Source organism: Carassius gibelio, chromosome B9, assembly GCF_023724105.1.
Source record: "Carassius gibelio isolate Cgi1373 ecotype wild population from Czech Republic chromosome B9, carGib1.2-hapl.c, whole genome shotgun sequence".
NCBI lineage: Eukaryota > Metazoa > Chordata > Actinopteri > Cypriniformes > Cyprinidae > Carassius > Carassius gibelio.
The window spans coordinates 26,941,340-26,965,339 of record NC_068404.1 but is presented as its reverse complement, the minus strand read 5'-3'; the positions used below and the strand labels follow the sequence as shown (position 1 = coordinate 26,965,339).

The 24,000-nt window shown below is 35.3% G+C and overlaps 1 protein-coding gene across 2 annotated transcripts in view; it reads left to right on the top strand.

The window, feature by feature from the left end:
• Positions 1-275: 275 nt before the first annotated feature.
• The window catches only part of LOC127964516 (beta-1,3-galactosyltransferase 1-like), a 140,184-nt gene continuing 116,459 nt past the window's right edge, over positions 276-24,000 (top strand). The window contains exon 1 of one of the 2 annotated variants that reach the window (XM_052564734.1): positions 276-319. The gene's annotated coding sequence lies outside the window, so the exon portion shown is untranslated. The remainder of the gene's footprint in view (positions 320-24,000) is intronic. The other variant, XM_052564738.1, reaches the window with a different exon arrangement.

Below are 24,000 nucleotides of genomic sequence, written 5' to 3'. Positions count from 1 at the left end.
ATATATTTTCACATTCTAATTTTTATTTATTTTGCCCAATGCAGTATGTTGTGTACTGCTTTTAATTCACTAAAGTTGTATGACAGCGAGTTCCCGCCTTCGAATTTTTTCACAACGTCAATCAACCTTGCTATGCAAAACAGAGCAACATGTCTTACTGCTGATTGGCTGTGTATCTACCAGAGCGCGATGTGATTGGACGGAGCGCCTGTCGCGTGACGGCTCCTACCATCAGGTTTCGTGGCGCAGAGGATTGAGGCTCATTCTCTCACACTCACTCACAGCAGCGAGAGCTCGGAGGATGGAGGCGGCTGAAGCGGTAAGTCAATCGCGTCTCTCTTACTTCAATCTGAAGAGCGGTTATCTGCTCAGTCCTGTCTGCTGGAGGAACAGTGAGCTGTGACGGGTTCTGTGGTTTTGTCGTGAGTCTTGGAGTTTGTACAGAGCGGTTTAGTGCGCTGAAGTGTTTGCCGGGTCAAAAGCTCGAGTATTATTGATGGAGGGACAGACGCTGTCCGAGGTGCTTAAAGTGAGTAGAGCTTCCACTGTAAAACATAGCACTTTTGAGAACAGTGTTTTCCATCTCTATTTTTAATTAGTATGTAGATGGGCTATTTTCATTTTAAAAATCGCATTATATAGATTTTTTTAAATTTCCTTACAATTTGACGATGCGATTTATATTATATTTAATAATGCATTGAGTATAATTTTGTTGTAAAATAATCTTTTGTGGTGTTTTAATGAACAAAAATGTTAATTATCCTTATACTTTGGGGGATTTTTTTTTTTTTTTTTTACTCGTCTAGACTCCAGCTCTGTCTATGCAAACTAGCACGTTTGTTTAGATTTAATTATTGTGTATGATTATTGGCATGCATGTTGGGTTGTTTATTTGCTGTTTGTAGCTTTATTATAGTATGGTGTGTTACCCTGGTTGTGTTTGGTTGGTTGAACTTTAAGTAATTAATGTGGCCTTTTATTATGTAACTTGTATCGATGGCAGTAGATTTGACAGTAACAGCTAGATTGGTATATAAGCATTTTTATGGATAGGATCAAGTACAAACAAATCATTATGATAAAAATGGCATTTTTGAAAATACTTTTTTTCCTGATAATTGCATCTAATTGCTCTTGTAATTACTCATAAGTATTTTGCATTGTATTTTCACACTGGCTGGAAATAAATAATCATTAGCTTGTGAAATCTTAGCTTGATTGCTATGTTAACTTTGAAATATAAATATGGAGTTTCGAAAGAAATCTGACTTTTGAGATAAAGTTTTAGTTCCCAAGATGATGTTTTCTTTCTCAATTACTTCCCTTGTTCTCAAAGTTAATTGATATTCCGAATCGTCTGGCTGTGTTTTGTTTGCTGTTGAAGACATAAAAAGACCATTTTCTTTGTGCATGTATATTTTTTTTTACATGTCTTTTAAACACTATGTTGCATCTTTGCATGCAGAATTGACCAGATCTTTCTTTTTCAACACTTTTAACTGATACAAGTCATTTCTCAACCTGAACTTAGAAAACTTTCTTTAAGGGAAATACTCCTTGATAGTGAAATTTTAAATAAATAAGCAGTTTAAGGTGAAATAAGCTCTCTTTGCCTAAACATCTGGCAGAACATAAAATGGGTCATTAGTACGAAATGGGTGCCTTTCCAACTAGATTAGAAGTCAGCATGAAATGGAAATTGCAGTCGCTTTTTCTTCTCTATTGTGATATATGTGAGTGAAATGGCTTCTTGAACAAGAGGAAATGTAGGGTTTTGGGATTTGGTTGGATTGATGTTGTTTTTAATTGCTGTGATCTCATGTGAGTGACAGGTTGCTGGAGGGAAGTGATTTTTGCCCAGCACTTCATTGCACACGCCATCAGAGAAGAGATGTTGTTGTGGAGGAGAGAGAAAGTTAATGTTTTTGATTTAAGCTTAAGAGTTAATAATTATGTGCACATAAAAAATATTTATAATTAACACCGCAATAATCAATTGAAAAGAATATAAGAGTATAATCTGAAAGATAATAAGAATTTAAACATTTTATCAGGCAGCCTACAGTATATAATGTGTTAATATGGTATTGTGCCATCTCTAGCTAAATATATTTGTAATATCTGCTGGGACATAATTTTGCCTTTTAAATAGTTAAATAATCTGTTACATTACAGTTCAGTAGTTCATTTATTTATTACATTACTTTAAAGTTTATTTAAACTTAAAAATCATTTTGTTCAATGTCATGAAATCGATGCTTCTTAAGAAGAGAATTTAATGCTGAAATTTTTATCATTATTTTTTATAAATATCAGTTGTTTTCAATAAATAACCATAGAAACAGGGTTCGAGGATGTAAAATAGATTGGTCTGTACTGACAAAATTGAAGCATAAAATAACATAAAAGACTTGTCCTTGAAGAGTCCATTTATTGAAAGGATGATAATGTCATTATGGGAAAGTTTTTAGGATCAATGGAAAAGGTCATTGGTCTACAAATGGAAGAATATAATAATAACATGTCTGATGCATAACCTGTGGAAACAAACTGAATAAAATAAGAGCACATAATAAAAAAAATTATAATGATGTCAGCAGAAAAGAAAAAAATCGCTTATAATAAACACTGTAATATTCAGTAAAGAAATAAAAATTGTCATTTTTGATTTCAATGTGGCTTGAATGAAAATTATACAAATTTTAGCAGTTATATAATGTGTTATAGAATTGCACTGTACCATCTTCAGCTAATTTAATGCATTTTAATATATATTGGGACATAATTTTGCCTTCAGAATAGTTACTTGATAAAATTTTACTGTTTAGTTTGTCATTGCAAACCTCAAAGTCATACAACTGGTGCTTCTTCAGAAGATAATTTATCCTGCTAACACTTTACAATAAGGTCTCATTTGGTAGCATTAGTTAATAACATTAGTTGACATGAACAATGAAAAATACTTCTACAGCATTTAGTAAACGATGTTAAATTCTATGTTTGATCATACATTTTTTAAGTCTAAAATCAGTACTATGGAACAAAAAAATTATAATTTACAAAATGTTTTTATTAGTTAACTAATAATTAATTAATACTATAAAACCAATAATCTTTTCAGACATCAGTGGTTTAGAAATAACCCTTTCAACAGGCACCAGACCAACCATTTCAATTAAGAGACTTTACCTTGTCCTTAAAGAGGGTGATAATGTCATGGCATTTATGGAAAAGTCTACAAATGGAAATGTAACACAAACACATATGATGCATTGGGAAATAAATGGAAGAAAAACAATTATGTTGACTAAAATGAAAAGATATATAAAGAGGCAAAATGTCAACTTTAATGTAAATATTTGCTGCAAGGACTGTGAAGATGGCAGGATGCAAAAAATCCAAGGTCAAGATGAAAGAATATAAAATGTCTGTATTAGCACATTGTTCATGCTTCAGTATTTTTGTATGCACTTGTGTGCGATGGGCTTATGGCACCAGTTTTGAAGAATGGCCCATATGCCATGGTGCATTATGCAGCCACATGTTAGTTTCAGTAGCATCACCTGTTTCGGTGGGCGTTTGGCATACATACAGTCTGACAGTAATGGCTCAAACATCTCCTTCATTTTGCTTTTGTTCTCTTTACTGTGGTTCTCAAGTCACAGTTGGGAAAGCAAAATAGGTGTTTGATGAGGATCGTTCCTCCTCTGCGTTTTTCTTCCGGGCAAATCAAAGGCAGTAAGTCACTTGTCTTGTTGTGAGGAATGGGTGCTAGCTCACGCTTTCTCTCGGGTTTATTTGAAATCCAATATGACTTGTGCTGACGCTTTGACTTTGCTTTTGTGACCTTGGCAGCATTTTCTCGGCCAAGACAGTGTCGTATTGTTTAAAACGTGTTCTGTAAGTCGACTCCCGGAGGGGAAGTCTGCATATCAGAGGTTTGTCTTTATGTCCCAGGTGTCTTTTAGCACTTTATGCTTCTGCCACGGATGTTGAAATAGTCTCTGTGGTCTCCTGTATTCCCTACAGGGCTGATTTTTCTTTGAAGCAAATAAATGCAGTTTTATGCTTGACTTGTAGCCTCGATGCACTCGTTTCTGTCATTGGAAAACGTAATCTCTTTATGATTAGACGAGCTCTGGTTCCCAAATGGAAGTCTGACACACACCTAAACGTGAGCGTACAGTCACCCGGAGCATATTTAGATGTGCTTTACTCATGTTTTAATTGCTGTTTGGAGTCTGGTTGCTTGACATTGACGTATTGATCAGGTCTTAGAAAAGCCTCAATAACAGGCAGATCTAATTGATTACTCTTCATTGACATTCAGGGGCATTATGCCTCACCACGAGCGCAGACTGGGAATATTGATGTGTGAAATGAATTCCAAGCATGAGCGAGGAATGACTTTCACTTATTCGAGCTTGTTGTGTTACTGTTCTAATGAAATAGCTCGAGCAATTTTCCGTTGTTGTTTTTTGTTTTGTTTGGGATATCGCGTTTGAGGAAATTAGACTCCCCAGCCAAAACCCATTGGCAGCTTTTGCACTTGTTATCGGGCTTTTGGTTTTGAACCTTCTCCTGTGTGTTAAATCAGCTCATTATGCTGCTGAATTTCCAGTCTTCTTTAATTTGTTCTGTTAGACAGGCCATCTCCTTTTAAAGGTGTTCTCCGGGGAAAACTTCAGCAGCAGACAGAGAGGATGTTAAGCGGAGGGCAGCCGATAATGATCATCTCTCTGACTACTGAAAGTTGCTTCTAATGATCTGCAAATAAAACACAGGTCGCCGTTATTATATTTGCTCATCTGAGGGATTCTCCTGACAGCATTTTTGGGATAGGAAACATGTAGCACTAATAATCTCTTAATTATCAATTACAAATCTCCTAATAGTCTTACCGGTGTCATATGTTTACAACCAAGATCATATAGTTGGTATGGCTTATTTCAAGCTTTGCTCTAGTTAAGAGAGAGGATATAAAAAATCTGCACCACTTGTGAAATTTCAGACCGTGTCATGTGACTAATCACTCCAGAAACATGAGAAATGACATCATGACTTGCTGAGGCACACTGTTATGCAGTAGTCAGGAAAATATCATGAGATTCTGCTAAAAACAGGCTCTGGTGAAACATTTATTAATTGCAATTTTTGAATATATTGTCAATTGTGATTTATTTCTGTGATGAAAAGCAGATATTACTCCGGTCTTCAGTGTCACATGATCCTTCAGAAATCATTCTGATATACTGATTTGCTGCTCAAGAAATGTTTTTATTATTATCAATGTCAGTTGTGCTGTTTAATGTTTTTGTGGAAACATTGTGTGTTACATTTTTTTATTCAGGATTGATCAGTAGAAAGTTCAAAAGAACAGCATTTATTTGAAATCTTTTAGAACATTTTAAATGTTTTAATGTCACTTTTGATCAGTTTCATGCATCTTTGCTGAATAAAAGTATAAATTTATTAAAAAATCTTACAGGCCACAAACATTTGAACAGTATATCACTTACAAATGTTGCCAATGTTATGACATTGCCACTCCAAAAAACAGATTGTAATACCATTTTGTGCCAACAGTTGCATAGAAATGATTGCATAAAAAGTCTTCTCTGAGCCAAATGAGATTCATCTATTCAGATGTGTCTGCTGTAAATGCATCCAAGCGATGTGACCCATCCGAACTAAGTCACACCAGCCTCCGTCAGCAAGCAAAACTATACCTGAATGCATGAGAGGCTTTTTACAATGTCAGGACCACACACTCAGAGCATAATGCAGTTTTTACTTTCACGTCAACCCCCCCAAGTCAGTGAAGCTCTTATCCAAGGCAAAGGATTACATTTTTGCCCATTTATGTAAATGGATATCTACTGAAGCAGTTCAGATTAAACGCCTTGTTTGCTACAGGCTACGTCAATAGTATTTCACAGCCAGGATTTGAACCACTAACCCCTCTATGCTCTTTTTTTCTGCAGAGCGTCACCTAACAAAAATATCGGATAGGCCTGTATCAAGCACTGTGGACTAAATCGATTCACAGCCACTCTGGGAAAATGTTCTGGCGATTTGAAAAGACTTTGATGCTTTTAATGCCACCTGAACGAGAAACAGTTCTGTTTTACTACATTTAGCTAAAGCTGGAGTGTGTCATTTTTTCACTAAATTGTAACAGTAATGACTGTTTTCGAACAGGTTTCATGGACCCTCAGTTTATCTGCTATTAGGTGGGTGCACAGATAGTCCCACCCCCAGCAAACACAATTCATTGAGTGATTGGTTGTTCCAGGTTAGGATGCTCAAACAAACAGTAATTTTAGACAAACTGAATTTCTAGGAAATTAACACACTATTTTCTTATTTGTAGTTGCAAAATACATTGTCATATGAGAAAGTAATATAATGTTGAAAATAATGACTTCAGCTCTACATGTGAACTCATCTTTAGCATATCCAGATTTCTTTCTTTAGATTTACAAGATGTTAAGAAAAACAATTGCCAGAATGATTTACTTAGAAATGTATTTATTTATTATAAAATGTTATTTATTTATTTAGATTAACATGATGCAAGATAAAAATTGTTTTTTTTTAGAAAACAAAAAATTTAAAATATATATTTATTTATTTGTTATTAATTTACATTGAGAAGGGAAAAAAAAACTAACCAACGTAAAATTGGGTAATATTATGACCTAAGATATCTATATTGCATACAATAAAGCCTATTTTTAGCTATATGTGGATATCTTATTGCATTGTGACATTATTTTCTGAACAGTTTAGCATGTTTTTCTCAAATTGCTCTGATTTTGGTTAAAAACCATTGTGTAACAGTAGTTTTACTGTTACAGTAATTGTAAAAAATAAAATAAAAATGTAAATGTACAAAATACAGGACTGAATATAGGATGCAGAGCTAAAAGACAAACTTATCGCACCATATTTTGCCTGAATTACTGAATACCTTTCAGTAATGAAGGAAATGCACTTATTTTTCATGTAAATAATGCCACAAAACCAGCAAATAAAATATTCATGGTCATGAAAACCTTTTTCTTTATTTTCCAATTTTTCTGCATGCACAATATCATTTCTTCTTCCTTTCTCTTGATTTTGAGATATAATCCAGACATGTTCCTGACAGGTTTTTGTGTGATTCACCTTGAAAGAAGGTGATTCACTGTCTGTGACAGATACAGCGTATCATGGAAGAAGAAACAACATCCTCTCACGGTTAAGTTATCTGACACATAGCAACATCTCAAAACGTCCCGCAAACGATGCAAGACAAGAAGGTTTTATCCCACGACTGGGAAAGATTTTCTTTTACCTTTCAGCTTCACGACAGCTCAAATCTGAGCACATTTCAGGAGAAAAAAAAAAATCAGTTTTGTTGCCATCTGTCTGAGTATTCCCTGACTAATGTAGCTTACAGTCCCTCAGAGATGTTGCTTAAATTCTGTACAGATTTGTTCCATTAGATTGCCTCCATCTAGTTGTTTTTCCTCCTGCTGCTAACAGTTCAGTCTGAGTGCGGTCGCTATCCGCCGCTTTATTTCCTGCTGCTACAGGAACTGACAGCATCTGGCCACATCAGTCAGAAGAAACATCCCACGTGGAGAATATCGCCGTTTTCTTCTCTGCAGAGCAAATCCCCAGAACGCCGACCTTCTAAACAGAGGCTCTTTGAGGGCTCGTTGATGTGGGTGTGCTGTTAAATGTGCAGAGTGTGAACCGGAGGAGAGGAGGCAGATTATTTATCCTGAGAGCCGGAGCACGAAGCAGGTCACCGAGCCGCTATCGCGTTACGAGATGGTGCAAAGGTAGGAGAGCAATTCTGCCTCTGATCAAACACATGTTCTGCCTGGATGATCTTGCAGGTGGGTGCTGCAGAAAGCTTTCTGCTTCCGTCCCGGATTCCTGATGGAGGAATGGTGTCACTTTGTTACCCTCTAACGGATGTGAGCGATGACAGTTGTGTCAGCACGCTGCCTTTGAAACATAACCGCTAAAAATACATGAAATAAAATAATGACGAGGCAGGCGGAGATGAGAGATAAAGGACAAAGAGACACGGCTGTCCTAATCCATTTAGGATTTGTATAACGGAAAAATAAAAACCAACTTGTCACACCGTATTTTGCCTGCTGGTGTAGCGGTGATAATCTCCAGGTTGCAATTCTGATTTGATGTTATCGGATAAAAGCGGCTGTGATATCTCTAATCTCATGTTCCCCCGGTGGGGCGGTTTTCTAAGTCTGAGCAACGAAGATGGGATTTTCGAAGTATGAAGGAGGCCAAAAGTCTGAGACCACTGGTAAAAAGTGTGAGTGAAGTTTAATAGAAACTGACTCTTAGTCTCTCTTTTGCTGTACGCTTAAAAATGAAGGTTCTTTTCTGGCCTCTGTGGGTCCATGAAGAAGCCTTAAACAAATAGTATACCCAAAAACTTAATTTTGCTGAAAATTTACCATTTAAGATGTAGATGAGTTTGGTTCTTCATGGAAACCAATTTGGAGAAATTTGGAATTGCGTCACTTACTCACCAATGGATGCTCTGCAGTGAATGGGTGCCGTCAGAATGAGAGTCCAAACAGCTGATAAAAACATCACAATAATCCTCCAGTCGATCAGTTTATTAAAAAAATGGTGAAAAACTGTTCAGAAACAAATTTATCAAGTCTTTTTTATTTTTAAACCATCACTTCTGGACAAAATATGAGTCCATAATTCATAACGCGTCCTCCAGTGAAAAAATCCATGCCCCTTTGTCAACTCACATTGAAATCCACCAACATACAGTTTTAACTGATTGGGCCTGTTTTCACTTGTAAACGGTGCTTGATCTGTGCAAATTTCTCTCCTCTAAAATGCCTTTTTTATTACTGGAGAAAGCAATATTATGCATAGAGGACTTCATTTTTTATTTAATAGTAATCATTTCTGGAAGGATTTTTTTCTTAAAAACACAGCTTTTCTCTTCACAAGATGTTAACTGATGCACTGGAGTTAGGATTACTTGTGGATTATTGTGATGTTTTTATCAGCTGTTTGTACTGTCATTTTGACGGCACTCATTCACTGCAGAGCATCCATTGGTGAGAAAATGATGCAATTATTTTTTTGGGTGACATCACTGAGAAATCTGTCTTTTTCAGCCTTTATTTTGCGCACAAGCTTGCATAAGTGCTAAATGAGCAGCTTTAGCTATGAAGTTTTTCAGGAGTCATTACTAGTGGCAATTTCATGGCTCTGTAACTGAATACTAATGTTGGTTAACATTTGGATTATTGGTGCAGTTTAGTGGCATTTCCAGAAGTGCAAAAACAATGTTTTGATTTAATTCATACAAACCAACAGCCCAAATAATTGATTACCCACATTAACAAAAGCTGTTGACTGGAGTTTGTTACAAGATATTAAATTAAGACTTTTCTTCTTTTCAGATGTTTCTCTAAAGAAAAAGACACAAGTCTCCTCTGGAGTTTCACATGATTTTCCAAGTCAAACATTGTCCTGCAGATTCTCCTTAAACCAAAGAAGATCTGCTATGTTTTTAGCTCTATACTCTTATTTCATTACAGATGTTGACTTAGTTGTGTCTATTTTGTATTTTTCCCAAGGAATTTTAGGAGAAACATCTGAAACAAAGGGGAAAAAGTCCAAATGGTTGTCATTCTGCATTATAAATGCACAGGGAAATAGAAAATAGTCCTGAATAGAGCAGCTTACGGGCTCTGGTCTCTTTGTGAAGTGTGTGGCTTCTGGTGCGTTTAACACGTCTGTAATGCAGTGTAGATTGAACTGAGATATTAGAAATAGAGTCTGACATTCGGTCAGCATGAGTGCAGTGGGGAATGGGTTTCTGTAGAGCATTATGGGAAGGCTGTCAGATGAGATTGCTGGGCGGTATCCGGGTAAAAATGCTTCCAGTTACAACAAACCCTATATGTAAAGAAAACCCTTAGAAATACTGCATTTACAATGATCACTAAAGACATCCTCATGGCTGTAATTAAAATTCTGTCACCATTTACTGTCCTCCATGTTGTTACAAACCTGTATGACTTCCTTTGTTCTGTGGAACACAAAAGATGTTGCTAAATAGCAGAAAATCTCAGCTGCTTCTTTACATACAATGAAAGTCATGCTGGTATATAATGACAGTTTTCATTTTTTGAGGGAACTATCTGTGATTAAATGAGATGGCATGTGAATGACAGGCAGATTATTTCTGTTTAGTAACAACTAAAGAGCACGTTGTCCACAAATTCTAGCTCCATCAGTCACTGTTGTGGTACATCTTAACCTTTTAAAGCAACGCTTTATTTGCCTTTACTTGATGAGCTCATAGTCTAGTTTTAAAATCAGCCAGAGGATCAATGAGAGCCGCTCCATTTTACTGTCCCTCCTCTTCAGTCACTTTTAATAAACAGATGATATAGCTCTACAATCAAATTCTGCCATTACATTATCATTGACTAATGGCTATGACAAGCACAGGGTCGTTTAAGCCTCGAGACGGTCGTGAACAGACGGTGGGCGGTTCGTGGACGTGCCGTCTAACTTAGATGTGTTGCTGACACATTATAAAGCTTATCACAGCAGTTCAGAACTGTGTTGTTTTAGTATTAATACTAAATGCTAGTATAGTATTATTCATGTTTTGAATTGGCTTTTATGTTCTCAGTTTTCATTTATTTCAGTTATTTATTTTAGTTATTTTTGTAATCATTTTATTATGTGCTTTTGTCATTTTTATTTCTATTTTATTTTATTTAGCTTTTATTTACTTCTGTTTTAGTTTTTTTAATCTAATATTTGTATTTCTTTCCTTTTTCCATTTAATGAAAATGCTTTTTAATAGTCTACAAATCATTTACCAAAACATCTGTACAGTTTGAAATAGGAAAAACAATAAATATACTGTAATTCATAAAGACGTCAAAAAGTGGAACATGTTCATAGTTAATAGTTTTACTATTTACTCATTTTATTATGTGCTAGTGTAATTTCTTATTATTAAGCTTTTATTTTTGTTTTAGTTTAAGTTTTTTTTTTCATTTAATAATTACATTTTAGCTTTATTTCAATTAATGAAAAAGATATTTAATAGTCAGTAACAATGATTAGCGGAAGCTACTTCACCTAATCAATATTAATGAAACATGAATATTAATTAAGTGAAGTAGCTCATGCATATTTCATGAGCCAAATGTGGTAAGTTTTTTTTTTTTTTTTTTTTTTTTTTTTTTATATGAAAACTTGCATGTGTAGTTTGCACTACACATCTTTTTCTGTCCAAACGGGCAGTTGTTGGTCAGAATGAGCTTTATGCTGATAGTGTGAGTCTGACTCTGCAAGGCTACGTTCACAGATTCATCCTTGTACACTGCTCCACACTCCGGCAGGTTTCAGACGGACTGACCTCAAAGTTATTAACAGACATTTTCAAGGCTAAAGTGCCCTGTTTTTTTCTGTTATTACCAGTAACATCCACACTACTGTATCTGCTAGGTATGAGGGGAAGGAAAAGGGCTATCAGCGTTCTTGGAGAAGCTGCAGCCTGGCCGCTTAAGCGATGGAAAACAAATTCTGTGCCAAGTTCAGTCCTCATAACTGACACCTCACGCATCGGGTATTGAGCACCACGATTTATTACAATGAGAGCCTGACTGCTCCTAGAATAAAAGCAATAACTCACTGAGTTCCAGAATCAGCCACGAGATCTTTCACAGCTCTTGAGATTTACCTCAACCCTTTAGCATCCGACTCAAATGCTGCAGAACACCTACCTGAGTGCTTAACCGAAAGAAGATCTGCTGCTGACAGCTGTGTTTCCTTCATGTAGAAGAGTTTAGATGTGACTGTTCATGTTTGTCGTATATAATTCGATTTACGGTGAGCCGAAACAGTATTTGTATGCTTGATCCACACTAAAACATGTCTTGATGTCATTGCATTAGAGAAGAAAATAACAAACATTGAGTAAATATTAATCAAACTGAATTTACTGTAATTCTGAGAAAAGATTAGGCAGAATTTGACTGCAGTTTGTACTTGTGCTTAATGAAGTAGCTAACATTCATAAATTTAAAAGAAATAATGGATGTAGATGAGTTTGCTGTGTCATCGGAACAGATTTGGAGAAACTGCATTACAACAGCTGATAAAAACATTACAATCATCCACATGTATTCCTCAAGTCCTTCAGTTTACATCTTGTAAACCGAGTGTTTGTAAGAAACAAATCCATAAAGCCGTTTTTACTGCTTCTGGCCAAATTATGAGTCCATGATAACACTTCCTTGGGTGGGAACTGTTTATATCCCTAAATATTAATGTTGCTTACAAGGAGGAATTTGCAAAAAAGTCGAAAGTCATTTTCGAGGTGGAGTAAGCAGTTGTATTTTAAGAAAAGATTACAAAGATTTTTTTGCACCAATGAATCATGCACAATAAGAGTAGAAACATGCATTAACCCCTTCAGACCTTTTTCTTTTTCACTGAACAATTTTTTTTCATTTTTATTATTCACTTGATATTTGTAAAAATCATGATTTGTGCCACCTCATTTTTTTATTAGATTTTTTTTTTCATGTCCACTATAATGGACAGCAGGACTGAAGAAAATAATAAATCCCCATATTTTAACCATGCATAATAGTAACAGTTAATAAATAGCCAGTAAATAGAGTAGGGTTTGATGTCATGTAGACTTTAGGCTCAAATTACAGTGGTTTGAACTGTACTGCATCGTCTCCACACTAATCGTTAAATGCTAACTAGGTCTTTGATTAGCTTGTAATAGTACAGCAGTATTCAGATCACAAGCATGTCAAACAACACAACCCGTCTTATCAATTCACGCCTTCCCTTTTCATCTCTCCTCCCCTTCTTTACCAGTCCTTCTCTTCTTTGTTCTTTAACACGCCATCTGAAAAGACATTTGTAATCAAACGAACCTCTGGAGTGTAAACCTCAACAGCAGGTGGTCTGTCCTTGGCATACTAATGAGCAGGGAGTGACACATCAACACAGACCCAGGCTTCTTGAAATATGGTCTTTCTCAAGCTGCCTGCTAGTTGAAACTGCTCGTTTTGAGTCTGAGATGTCACATCTAAAGACAGTTTTCACGGAAATCACACCCTCTTGAGTTGCAAGCCTGACGATAAAAACAGATCGTGGTGACAGACTACACGACTGCCGCTGACCTTTCCTGTCAAGTACAGTATTGTAACACTGCAATCTGGAAGCAAATCAATGAGAAACCCTGGAAAATAAATGGACGTAAACAATGAACTCGAGTGACCCTGTCTCTGTGTGTGATGTATATTTACTGTGAACAGTTTGCATATTTACGTTTATTCATTTAGCAGACGCTTGTATGCAGAGTGACTGAGGAACAAACTATTTGTCACAGAACTGACAATTTTCATAGTATACAATGTCAGGATTATTAAAAGATAGAATAGAAAGCGAGAGGTGAGTTTTTTTTTTTTAATGCATTGGATTAAGGTTGTGGAGTGGTTAAATGCTTGTATGTGTTTCAGTATGTTATTTTAGTATAATTTATTATTATAATTTTGAATTTGTTTTTCTTTTTAGATTTGTTTATATTTTATTTGTAGATTTTACATTTAATGTTATTTTATTTTGTTTTAAAAATTTTAAATGTTAAGTTTTTCATTTTTATATTTTGTTCTATTTCAGGTGAAAATTTTAAATCTGGAAAACTTGAATTACCAAAAATAGTAGTTTTGCACTGTTCAGAATTGAGTGGAAAATGTGTTCTGAATTCCTTCCATTTGAATTGCAGTAACAAACAGGATGCATATGTAATTAAATAAAATTTATTTGCATACAACAAATGTTTTTTTTTTTATATCAATAACTTATTTTTTCAAAATTGGTTTTAATTGATATATTCCATCTTAATTAATACATAATTTTTTGCTGTGTTGAATTTCTTGTAAATTTCTCTTCTCTTTCTTTCCAATTCAAACCACAAGTCATTAAAGGGATAGTTCACCCAAAAATCATAATTATGTCATTAGTAACTCTCCCTCATGTCGTTCCAAACCCATGAGACCTTCGTTCATCTTCAGAACACAGTTTAAGATATTTTAGATTTAGTCCGAGAGCTCTCAGACCCTCCATTGAAGCTGTGTGTACGGTATACTGTCCATGTCCAGAAAGGTAAGAAAAACATCATCAAAGTAGTCCATGTGACATCAGAGGGTCGGTTAGAATTTGATGAGCATCGAAAATAAATTTTGGTCCAAAAATAGCAAAAACTATGACTTTATTCAGCATTGTCTTCTCTTCTGTGTCTGTGTGAGAGAGAGTTAAAAAAAAAGCAGTTTGTGATATCCGGTTCGCGATCGAATCATTCGATGTAACCGGATCTTTTTGCACCAGTTCACCAAATCAAACTGAATAGTTTGAAACAGGTTTGCATTTCCAATATGCATTAATCCACAAATGACTTAAGCTGTTAACTGAAGATGACCACCGAGCCGAGCCAGATAACGAACAACAGACTGACTCGTTCATGAGTCATGAACCGTTTCTGTCAGACATTATCTGGCTCGGCTCAATGTTCATCTTCATCTCTCTCTTTACAGTAGTTCAGTCAGTGTACTGTTTGAGTAAATGAATTACTCCGGGATATTGGTTTGTTTGAACTCAGAGGGAGGGTCAGCCACATCAAAAAAAGTTAACAGCTTAAGTCATTTGTGGATTAATGCATATTGGAAATGCGAACCTGTTTCAAACGATTCAGTTTAATCTGTTGAACTGGTTCAAGAAGATCCGGTTACATCGAATGATTCGTTCGCGAACCGGATATCACAAAACTGCCTTGTTTTGAACTGTCTCACAACAGACACGGAAGAGAAGACAATGCTGAATCAAGTCGTAGTTTTTGCTATTTTTGGACCAAAATGTATTTTCGATGCTTCAAAATATTCTAATCGACCCTCGGATGTCACATGGACTACTTTGATGATGTTTTTCTTACCTTTCTGGACATGGACAGTAGACCGTACACACAGCTTCAATGGAGGGACAGAAAGCTCTCGGACTAAATCTGAAATATCTTAAACTGTGTTCCCAAGATAAATTGAGGTCTTACTGGTTTGGAACGACATGAGGGTGAGTTATTAATGACATAATTATGATTTTTGGGTGAACTATCCCTTGAATGGTTGGTTCTTCAATTTTGCACAATCTTGGTTCATGCATAGCTTCAGTGAGATTTTTTCTTTTCTTTACAATTTTAGTTTATTTTTGCAAACCATTTTGTAGCTTTTCACAGTCAGATCATTTGCTGATGGATGAAGAAAACTTTCTGAAATTCATCTCATTACACAAGAAAAATACAGTTGCAAAGACAATTTCACTTTGACTTCAAATATCTGAAATGACTTCTGTATTCTTTGCTAATGAAAGCTCATTGTCATCAGTCAGTGAGTGTTTGTGCTGAATCTGTTGTATAAGACTCATTAAGACTCTTTGCATTTTGTTTCAGTGGCATGGATCTGGCGTCAGGGTGATCGATGCATCGATACCTCAGATATATCACAAAGTCTGTGCGTAAATCCATTGCACTTGTCTCATTTAACAGTCTTGCAATTTGTGGCTGCGAGCAGTTAAACACCAGAGCCAGTTGGCTATCACTCCTCACATCAGGTGATCGCTCTCACAGACACCATTGCTCCTCTCTATTCAATAATACAGAAGCCATTTCAGCTAAGGCCCCAGAAATTCAGGTTGCCTATTTCCCAAGGCAGAGGCGATTATTAGCAGCTTGTCTGAGTTTTTTTTTTTTTTTTGCTCGTGTCCTTCTTAACTACATTATGTGCACAAGGTGCTTCTGCTCGTAAAACAGGCGATGAATATAAAAAAGGGTCAACTACTGGTTTCTGGATGTGAGGGTCCAGCTCTTCCTTTACTGTTCCCCAGTCCGCCATAACTGAGTTCAAAAACCATCCGCGGCATCAGCTGATTTCCTGTGGGAGAAACTAAAATGTTCTTAAATGAGACGATCCTTAGTTCCTGATTCGTACTGTGGCCTGACATGTACCTTCAGGGGGTCTTTCTTCCATCAGGAAGGGGTCTCAGAATGGCTCTGCTGTAGTTTGGGGCAAAAAATGATTTGGTCTGGCAAATTGAACATAAAAAAAGATTAAAGTTACTGAAAAGGTTCAAATGTGAAGTAAAAGGGACTCTGTAGGCAAGCTTTATCTTAAACCGTAACCCTCTAAAGCAAGCCTGACATTTATTATTATTTTGTTTTTTTTAATGGAGCAGTTCATTGAAACTTTAGCCAAAATATATATATATTTTTTAAATATATTTATATGTGCTTCATGATGTATCGTATTTGATACATCAGGCTTTTATGGCTCATATAGTGTGAAATAGTGAGAATACAGTGCTCATACCTGTAGAGGAAAAAACAACTCCTTTAATTCCTAAACTGAGCAAAAATATGCAATTTCTTTTTGCAGATGCTGATAGTTAAACGGCCGAAAAGTGAAACTAATTTTGGTGCTTGTAACGTAAATCAGTGAAATCTTTATAACAGACTAGAGTCACAGACTACTTACAATTATATAAATATCAGTTTTCACTCTATATCTCCCAATAATATGTCTTATAAGATGATCTTTAAATGCTTAGTTTTATGACCAAGACATATACAGTAATGCCATTCAGTACAATTATCATATTTGATAATTAAGTTTGAACATGCTTTTTCAAAAAAAAAGTATATACATAAAAATAATCAAGTAAATGTAAATATAAATGCTATGCGTATGTTTAAGACACATGAACCACAAGCTTAAGACCTTTGTACCACTGGGCCTATATTAAAAGGCCTTTTACTCACTTAAAACATATGAAGGCACTGAGTAGTTTTTGTGTAACAGGTGTTTCAGTAAACTATTATTCATGCACATTTAGAGGACTCAGAAAATTATGTATAAACTATGATTCATCAGGCTTTATATGGTTAATATTTCTTTATTTGTTCCTGTAGCTCAGTTCCAAGGTCCCGGGTTCAATTCAGGAAATGCATGAACTGATTATAAAAAGTATGCAAAGTAAGTCACTCTGGATAAAAGCATCTGCTAAATGCATAAATGTATATGATTTTCGATCCAATAGACATTTTGGTTGCCTTGGTTACCTTTTTATCAGTATATACATTGGGGAAAATATTTATTTGATCATCCCCTGCTGATTTTGTAAGTTTGCTCCCCTTTTGATCCACTCCTCGTTACATATCCTCTCTAAATACTTAAGGTTTCTTGGCTGTCATTTGTCAACTCAAAGTTGTAGATCCTTCCATAGATTTTCTAAAGGATTGAGGTCTAGACCCTCCATGACCTTAATGTGCTTCTTCTTGAGCCACTCCTTTGCTGCCTTGGTGATATGTTTTGGGTCATTATCATGCTGGATGACCCATTCATGACCCATCTTCAATTTTTTGGCTGTGGGAAGGAGGTTCTCGTCCAAGATTTTACAGAACATGGCCCCATACATTTTCCCCTCAATGCAGTAAAATCGTCCTGTAGTGTTTCCACCTCTGTGTTTGACTGTAGGGATGGTGTTCTTCGGGTCATAGTCAGGATTTCTCTCCCTCCAAACACAGTGAGTCGAGTACATGCCAAAAAGCTCAATTTTGGTCTCAGCTGACCATTGCACTTTCTCCCAATCAGAAGATGTTCTTTGGCAAACTTTAAACAGGCCTGTAATAGGGGCGGGGCAATATGAGCTAAAATCCATATCATGATATTTTACACTGTCCAGGCGATATCGATATCATATTGAGATATGAGAAAAAAAATTACAAGCAAAATATTTTAACCTATTTTTTTTGTGTGCCATTATTTTTCTCAAAAGATTAAAACATGCAACACGAAGTAGGCCTTTATGAATTAAATTAAATTAAATATTGTTTGTTTGAGTAAGCCAGGGAAGTTGAAGTTGAAAACATTTGTGCTGTTTAATATTTTTTAGGAAACAATTTTTTTCATGATTTTCTTATGAATATTTGAAATGGTTCTTTGTGTTCATCAGAAATAGAACGGGGCATCAATTTACTGTCATGGATTTGTTGTCACCTCGCGCCGCATCCACAGCAAAGAACATCACTGGGTTCTGTTTGTTTTTGTCAAATCGCGCCGCTCGCGTTTGACAAAACAAAACCAAATTAAATCCTGTGGATTGTGATGATATATTGATGTGTAAAGACACAAAACAGTCGGTCAGAAACTGAACAGTATTCATATATATTTTTTTTACCTCTTATGCACTGCAGTGCCTGAACTGTCTGAACTGTATGAATGCCTCCTCAAAAGACAGCCTTTGCGAGGCGTCTGTTTCTTCTCGCTTTATGGCGGATCCCAGACTTATAAGTGCATTACCGCCACCTATTTCGACCATTGACATTCTATCTACAATCTTAATTAGGAGTGTCAATAGTCCACTTGACAGATAGGTGGGGGTAATGCTCTTATAAGTTCAGACAGTTCAGGCATTACAGTGCATCAGAGGGTAAAAAACTATATAAATATCATTTTATGTATTAACACATCAATGTATTTTTATTGCATGTTTTAGCTGTGATTCCCATCCACTTACATTATATGACTAACAGACTACAACAGTTTGTTTTTAAAACATTGGTTTGTGTTCTACTGAATAAACAAAGTCACCTACAGCTTGGATACACTGGGGGTAAGCAGATAAACATCACATTTTAATTTTTGGGTGAACTATCCCTTTAAGTATATCCATAATCTGCTTTACGTTTACCTAGTGCTTTCACAAACTTGTAACTTTCATGCTTCGAGCACAACCGTGCATCGTTCATTTATATTTTTATGCAATACAACTCTGATTCACCAGTCATGTCGTCTAGTGGTCTGTTAGTAATACAACCACAATTGCTACAACTGATAACAGAGTGCTCAAGCGGGTACTGCGAGACATGTTGAGGTAATAAAATATATCAAATTAATATTTTGCATTCAATTATTTACTTATCAGACAAGTGGTCACAAGATAAGTGGGGAAATTGTGCAGTGTAGTCTTTAACACCCTGCGGAGGTTTATTTTGCAAAATAAACTGCTGACTGTACACTATCCCTCTATGTGTTTGATTACGAATGCTTGAATTCATAAGCATATAACGGTATCCACAGTATAGCAAAATCCATATCATGGAACAACATAATACCAGTAATCTTGTTCAGGGGGACCAAGAGGGCACTCTTAAAAAAAAAAAATAATAAACAATAAACCCTTATAATCGGTAAAGCTGTCTATACATGGTTTAATGAATGAATCTACATCTGCACTTTGTTGTTAATGATGAGAGAATTTGCGTGAGAGCCGAATTCAGTCAGCGAATGTGTCTCTGATTGGCCATTGCATTCATAAACTCAACAGATATTGCGCAACACTGTAAAAACCATAGACTATATGGTAAAAACACGTAAAAAGAATCATTGCGCAACATTTAGCAGATCTAAATTTAAAGCCATAATGGATTTTACATCATTGATAGGCGACAATGACCAGGAATGAGTCATTATTTAAAACTGGAATTACACATTTGGATTTACACATTTTTTGTACTTCCAAACTATTGGGATAACGTAAGTACACAACTGCATGAAATATGTCCACCATTTCTTTTCATAATTTTAATCACTAGTTCATTATAAATGCTCCTCTAGCGTGAGAAATACATTTTTGAAAAGAACAAATATTCCATGTAGTCTTTTAATTAATTTGGTGATAAAGCTACAATAAAAGCAGCAATTATAAAATAATTTTAAAGGAAATATAAAATGTCACACCACAGGACGTGTCAACTGCTTATTTACATTGAGCCCGAATGAGAAAACTAAACTGTTTCAGTAGGTGTGTCTGTATAAATCTTTATTTTCAGACCTATTTGGCAACATTGCGGCTGAAATAACAGCTTGTGGTTTAAATTCTGCTCACATCGGATTTTTACACCAAGAGAATTAAACCAGTCTCATCTTAATCAGTTATGTATGCATACCATTATGAATTCATCACAGATATGTCTTGATTATTTTAGTGTGTTTATTCAGGCACACTTTAAAAGCACATGATTTTTCATAAGGCCCATATCCAGACAACAGATTTTCCCCAGTGCATGACATGACAGACGTCCTGCTAATAAAAGTCATTCAGGAAATGAAAGCTGCACAAATGGTGTTTTTGTTGTTGTTAAATTCTGCTGAGTTTGCTGTGATGGCTTTCCCAGAATGCACTGGGGCATGGCTAATTATTGTGGATGTATTTGGATGGCTGTTTATTATTTTTATTTACTCTGTTTTTGCAAGGATTCTCAGATTTAATAGCTTGTTTTGTGATTCATTCATTAGAGTTAAGTGGAAATTATCAGTTTTGTTGATTGTCAGTATTGAAGTCTCTCACTTTCATAACTTAATTTGATTTATGAATAATGTTTTATATTTATTTGTATGTAATTCTTTTTTTTTTGTTTTTCTTCTTTTTATATTTGTGTGTTAATGTCTTCATGCCTTATTTGTTGTTAGAGACAGGGCTAATTTTATTTATTTGTTTATATATATATAGTATATATTATGTTATATTATTCAACATCGCTGACTTTTGTATTATTATCATTGTTATTTTTTATTTTTATATTTGAAAGTCAATTTATGTATAAACAAAAACATTTTCAATAGCTTAACTGTAACTGCCATTATTCACTGAAATGACTCACCCTGACCTGGTATTTATGAAAAGATAACACTGCAAACATTTCAGTGTTTTAGTCTTTTAGTTAAAATTACAAAATAAAATCTTATGTAAATTAGGTTTTTGAAGCCAACACACAGAAGAACTGCTAGAAAGCATATCAAAAGCAATAATTTGCAATCATAGTTAATCATACTTATGCTTATTTTTGTCAATATTGAAATGACTTTTTCAGTGTCATTGAGATATTTTAGTATAGACGTTTTTTACTGAGTAAATATTGAGCGCCGTCATTATGAATTCTAACTTCTGATTGGATGCTCTTCTGTTCCGGGCTCCATAGGAACCAATTCAAATAGTGCCCATCTGTTTTAATGTAACTAACGTCAGCAGCTTTGTGTCATCTACACACTAATTAAACTTTAAGGAGTGAGGCACTGACAACTAACGGTCATTGCGGCACTGTAATGTGATGGCGCTATGGAGCCATTTTCTTTTTAAAAACATTTTAAAAGGTTAACATTAGATTATCAGATCGGAATATACGCTAATTTGACTAGAAACACTGGAGACCGGAAATGCGAAGCATCCTTCCGGTTAAGAGTCAGGGATGACTTCCGCGTTCAGGAAAGTACGTTCAGTACATTGTCTTCTGCAGTGGACTGTGATGACGGGCATGTGAATGTGAGTTTTCTCTGTGTCTGTCACGGATTTATCTGACGTTGTGCTGCTTGAAGATGACAAAATGTTTACAATATTAAACCATATGGCAGTGCAAGTCTTTGGACGGAGCCTGATGTGTGTATTTTGTTGGTTTTGCGCCAGTGCGAGAGTCTGATAGTATGCCACATGTTTACACCTCAACCGTTGCTACACTAGAGACTCTGTCCTCGCAGCTGCTCTCTCCTCTCTGTTTTCCTCACATTTGGCCTTCCCAGCGTCCCCTCGCAGCTCCTGCCTTTGACAGAGCCTCTGTAACCTGCACACAGTGAAAGGCCTTTCACTCGCTGTAGACTGTTTGCTGCTTGTTCAGGTATGTGATAGTGTCTGTTTCTGACTCCTGCCTTCGTCTGCACCTGTGGCCCACAGGCATTCAGCAGATATAATTTGATTTGACAGGATGGGTTCCTGATGCACAGCTCTGCTTCTTTGGTTTTAATGTTGCCATATTCCCTCTGTCAGGATCCCTGTGGAGAAAAGGCATTGGGTTTTATCATCCAACAGATGGGAATAGTAATCCCATATTCCATAATTGACTAAGACTGTGGTGATCTGAAGACGGTAGTTGATTAAGGTTATAGATTACAGCAACAAGACACTAGAGATGATTCCTTATTGCTTTTATTGCTTTAGAAATGTTTTTTGTAACACCTCTTCACCATGGAAAAATCGCTGTAATATATTGCTTCAAATGGATTATAGCTTTTATAAAACTACAATATGATAAAAGATAACAATGTTCAATTAAGTTACATTATTATTATTACTATTACTTTTATTAACACCAACAGCAGTATGATAATAATAATAATTATTATAATAATTATTATTTTTAGTAGTAGTAGTAGTAGTAAAATGTGAATATAATAATGTAATCAAAGACATCAATGTTCAGTACATACTTAGATTTATTAATATAATTACTTTTTTTATTCTTAATCGAATTTAAAAGACCAACAATGATAATACAAATGACAACAACAATAATAATATATCAATATATCAAAATATTAATATAATCAAAGATACCAATGTTCAATAAATTGTTACATTTATTATTATATATTATATTTATTATTGATAGAAGTAGTAGTAACAATAATAAAATCATCATCATCATTGTTGTTTTTCATTTTGTCATGAAAAATTAGTTGAAAATACTGATAATATCTGTAATTAGGGTTATTTATCTTTCATTAACCTTACAAATGAGCATTTTTGACATTCTGACATTGACAGTGGTATTTGTTTTGCCCTTTCTTTATTTTTCATCTGTGAGTTTTACCTCTAAAACAGCTATCAGTGGCAATTCAGATTATATTATAAATGATTTAATTTAATATCATGTTGGGGTCAGTTAGTTGTCCAGGTGTGAGTGCGCACATTGCCTGCACTGTTTTAGAATCACAAAACATCTTGTTATTTATTCACAGAGCAGTTTAATAACCGATCACATGCTGCCTCTGAAATTTTCCGCATTTTATGAAGGTCTTGGCTTATTGTTCTTGTCTGAATGTTTTCTGTATCTTGGCAACATCAGCAAAGTCCTATTCTCACAGAAATAGATTTAATTTATCAACGGCTGTTCAAATCCATCTTTTATGCTTAAACTCAGGCAAGTCCAAATTAGATTAGCGAAACTTATTTGTTTGCATCCAGCTTATTTAAAAATAATCTTTATACAACGTTTTGTGTATTTATATATTTATTTATAAATGTGTTCTATTTCTTCTTTATCACCTTGCCATGTCTGAACTGGTCAAGTTTCTGTACACCAAGTAGGCGTTGTTGCCGATTCTCATGTTATAACATATTCATTTGTCTGAATGGAACTTGGATCTTGCATCTTTAGTTTCAATAAATACGCTTGGAAAAAAGTTTAAGTTCTGAAAGTTGCAATAGCTCTCCATAATACAATGAACTTTTAGATGAAAGAAGATTTGATTCCATGAAATGAGCCCTTTAGGTCCTGTGCTCTGTCAGATTGCATAAATACGCCGCTGTACTTCTGTCTGGAGCGTTTTAAGTGAGTACAGAGGGTTTGAGCACCTGTGAAGCTGGGTCCCAGAGGGCCTGATGGGAAATCAGAGCCTCCAACAGAGGGAAAATGACGTCATGTTTAAACAGTGTCAGAAGTAATCTACTCTAATGATTTGTCTTATGAAGATAACTCTGTCACCAGAGCAGAATAAGGATGATGAGAGGCTTTGAGGAGTCTATAGGGATTTGTTTTAGTAGAGATGCTCTGTAAAATGAGAATAATGTATTTTACACTTAATAAAATCAAAATGGACCCTATTTGTGTTCTTAAAGGGTTAGTTCACCCAAAAATAAAAAGCTGTAATCTGCTTACCCCCAGGGCATCAAAGATGTAGGTGACTTTGTTTCTTCAGTAGAACATTTTTAACTCAAACCGTTGCAGTCTGTCAGTTTTATAATGTAAGTGAATGGGAATCACGGCTTTGAGAGTCAAAAAAAACATACACAAAACAG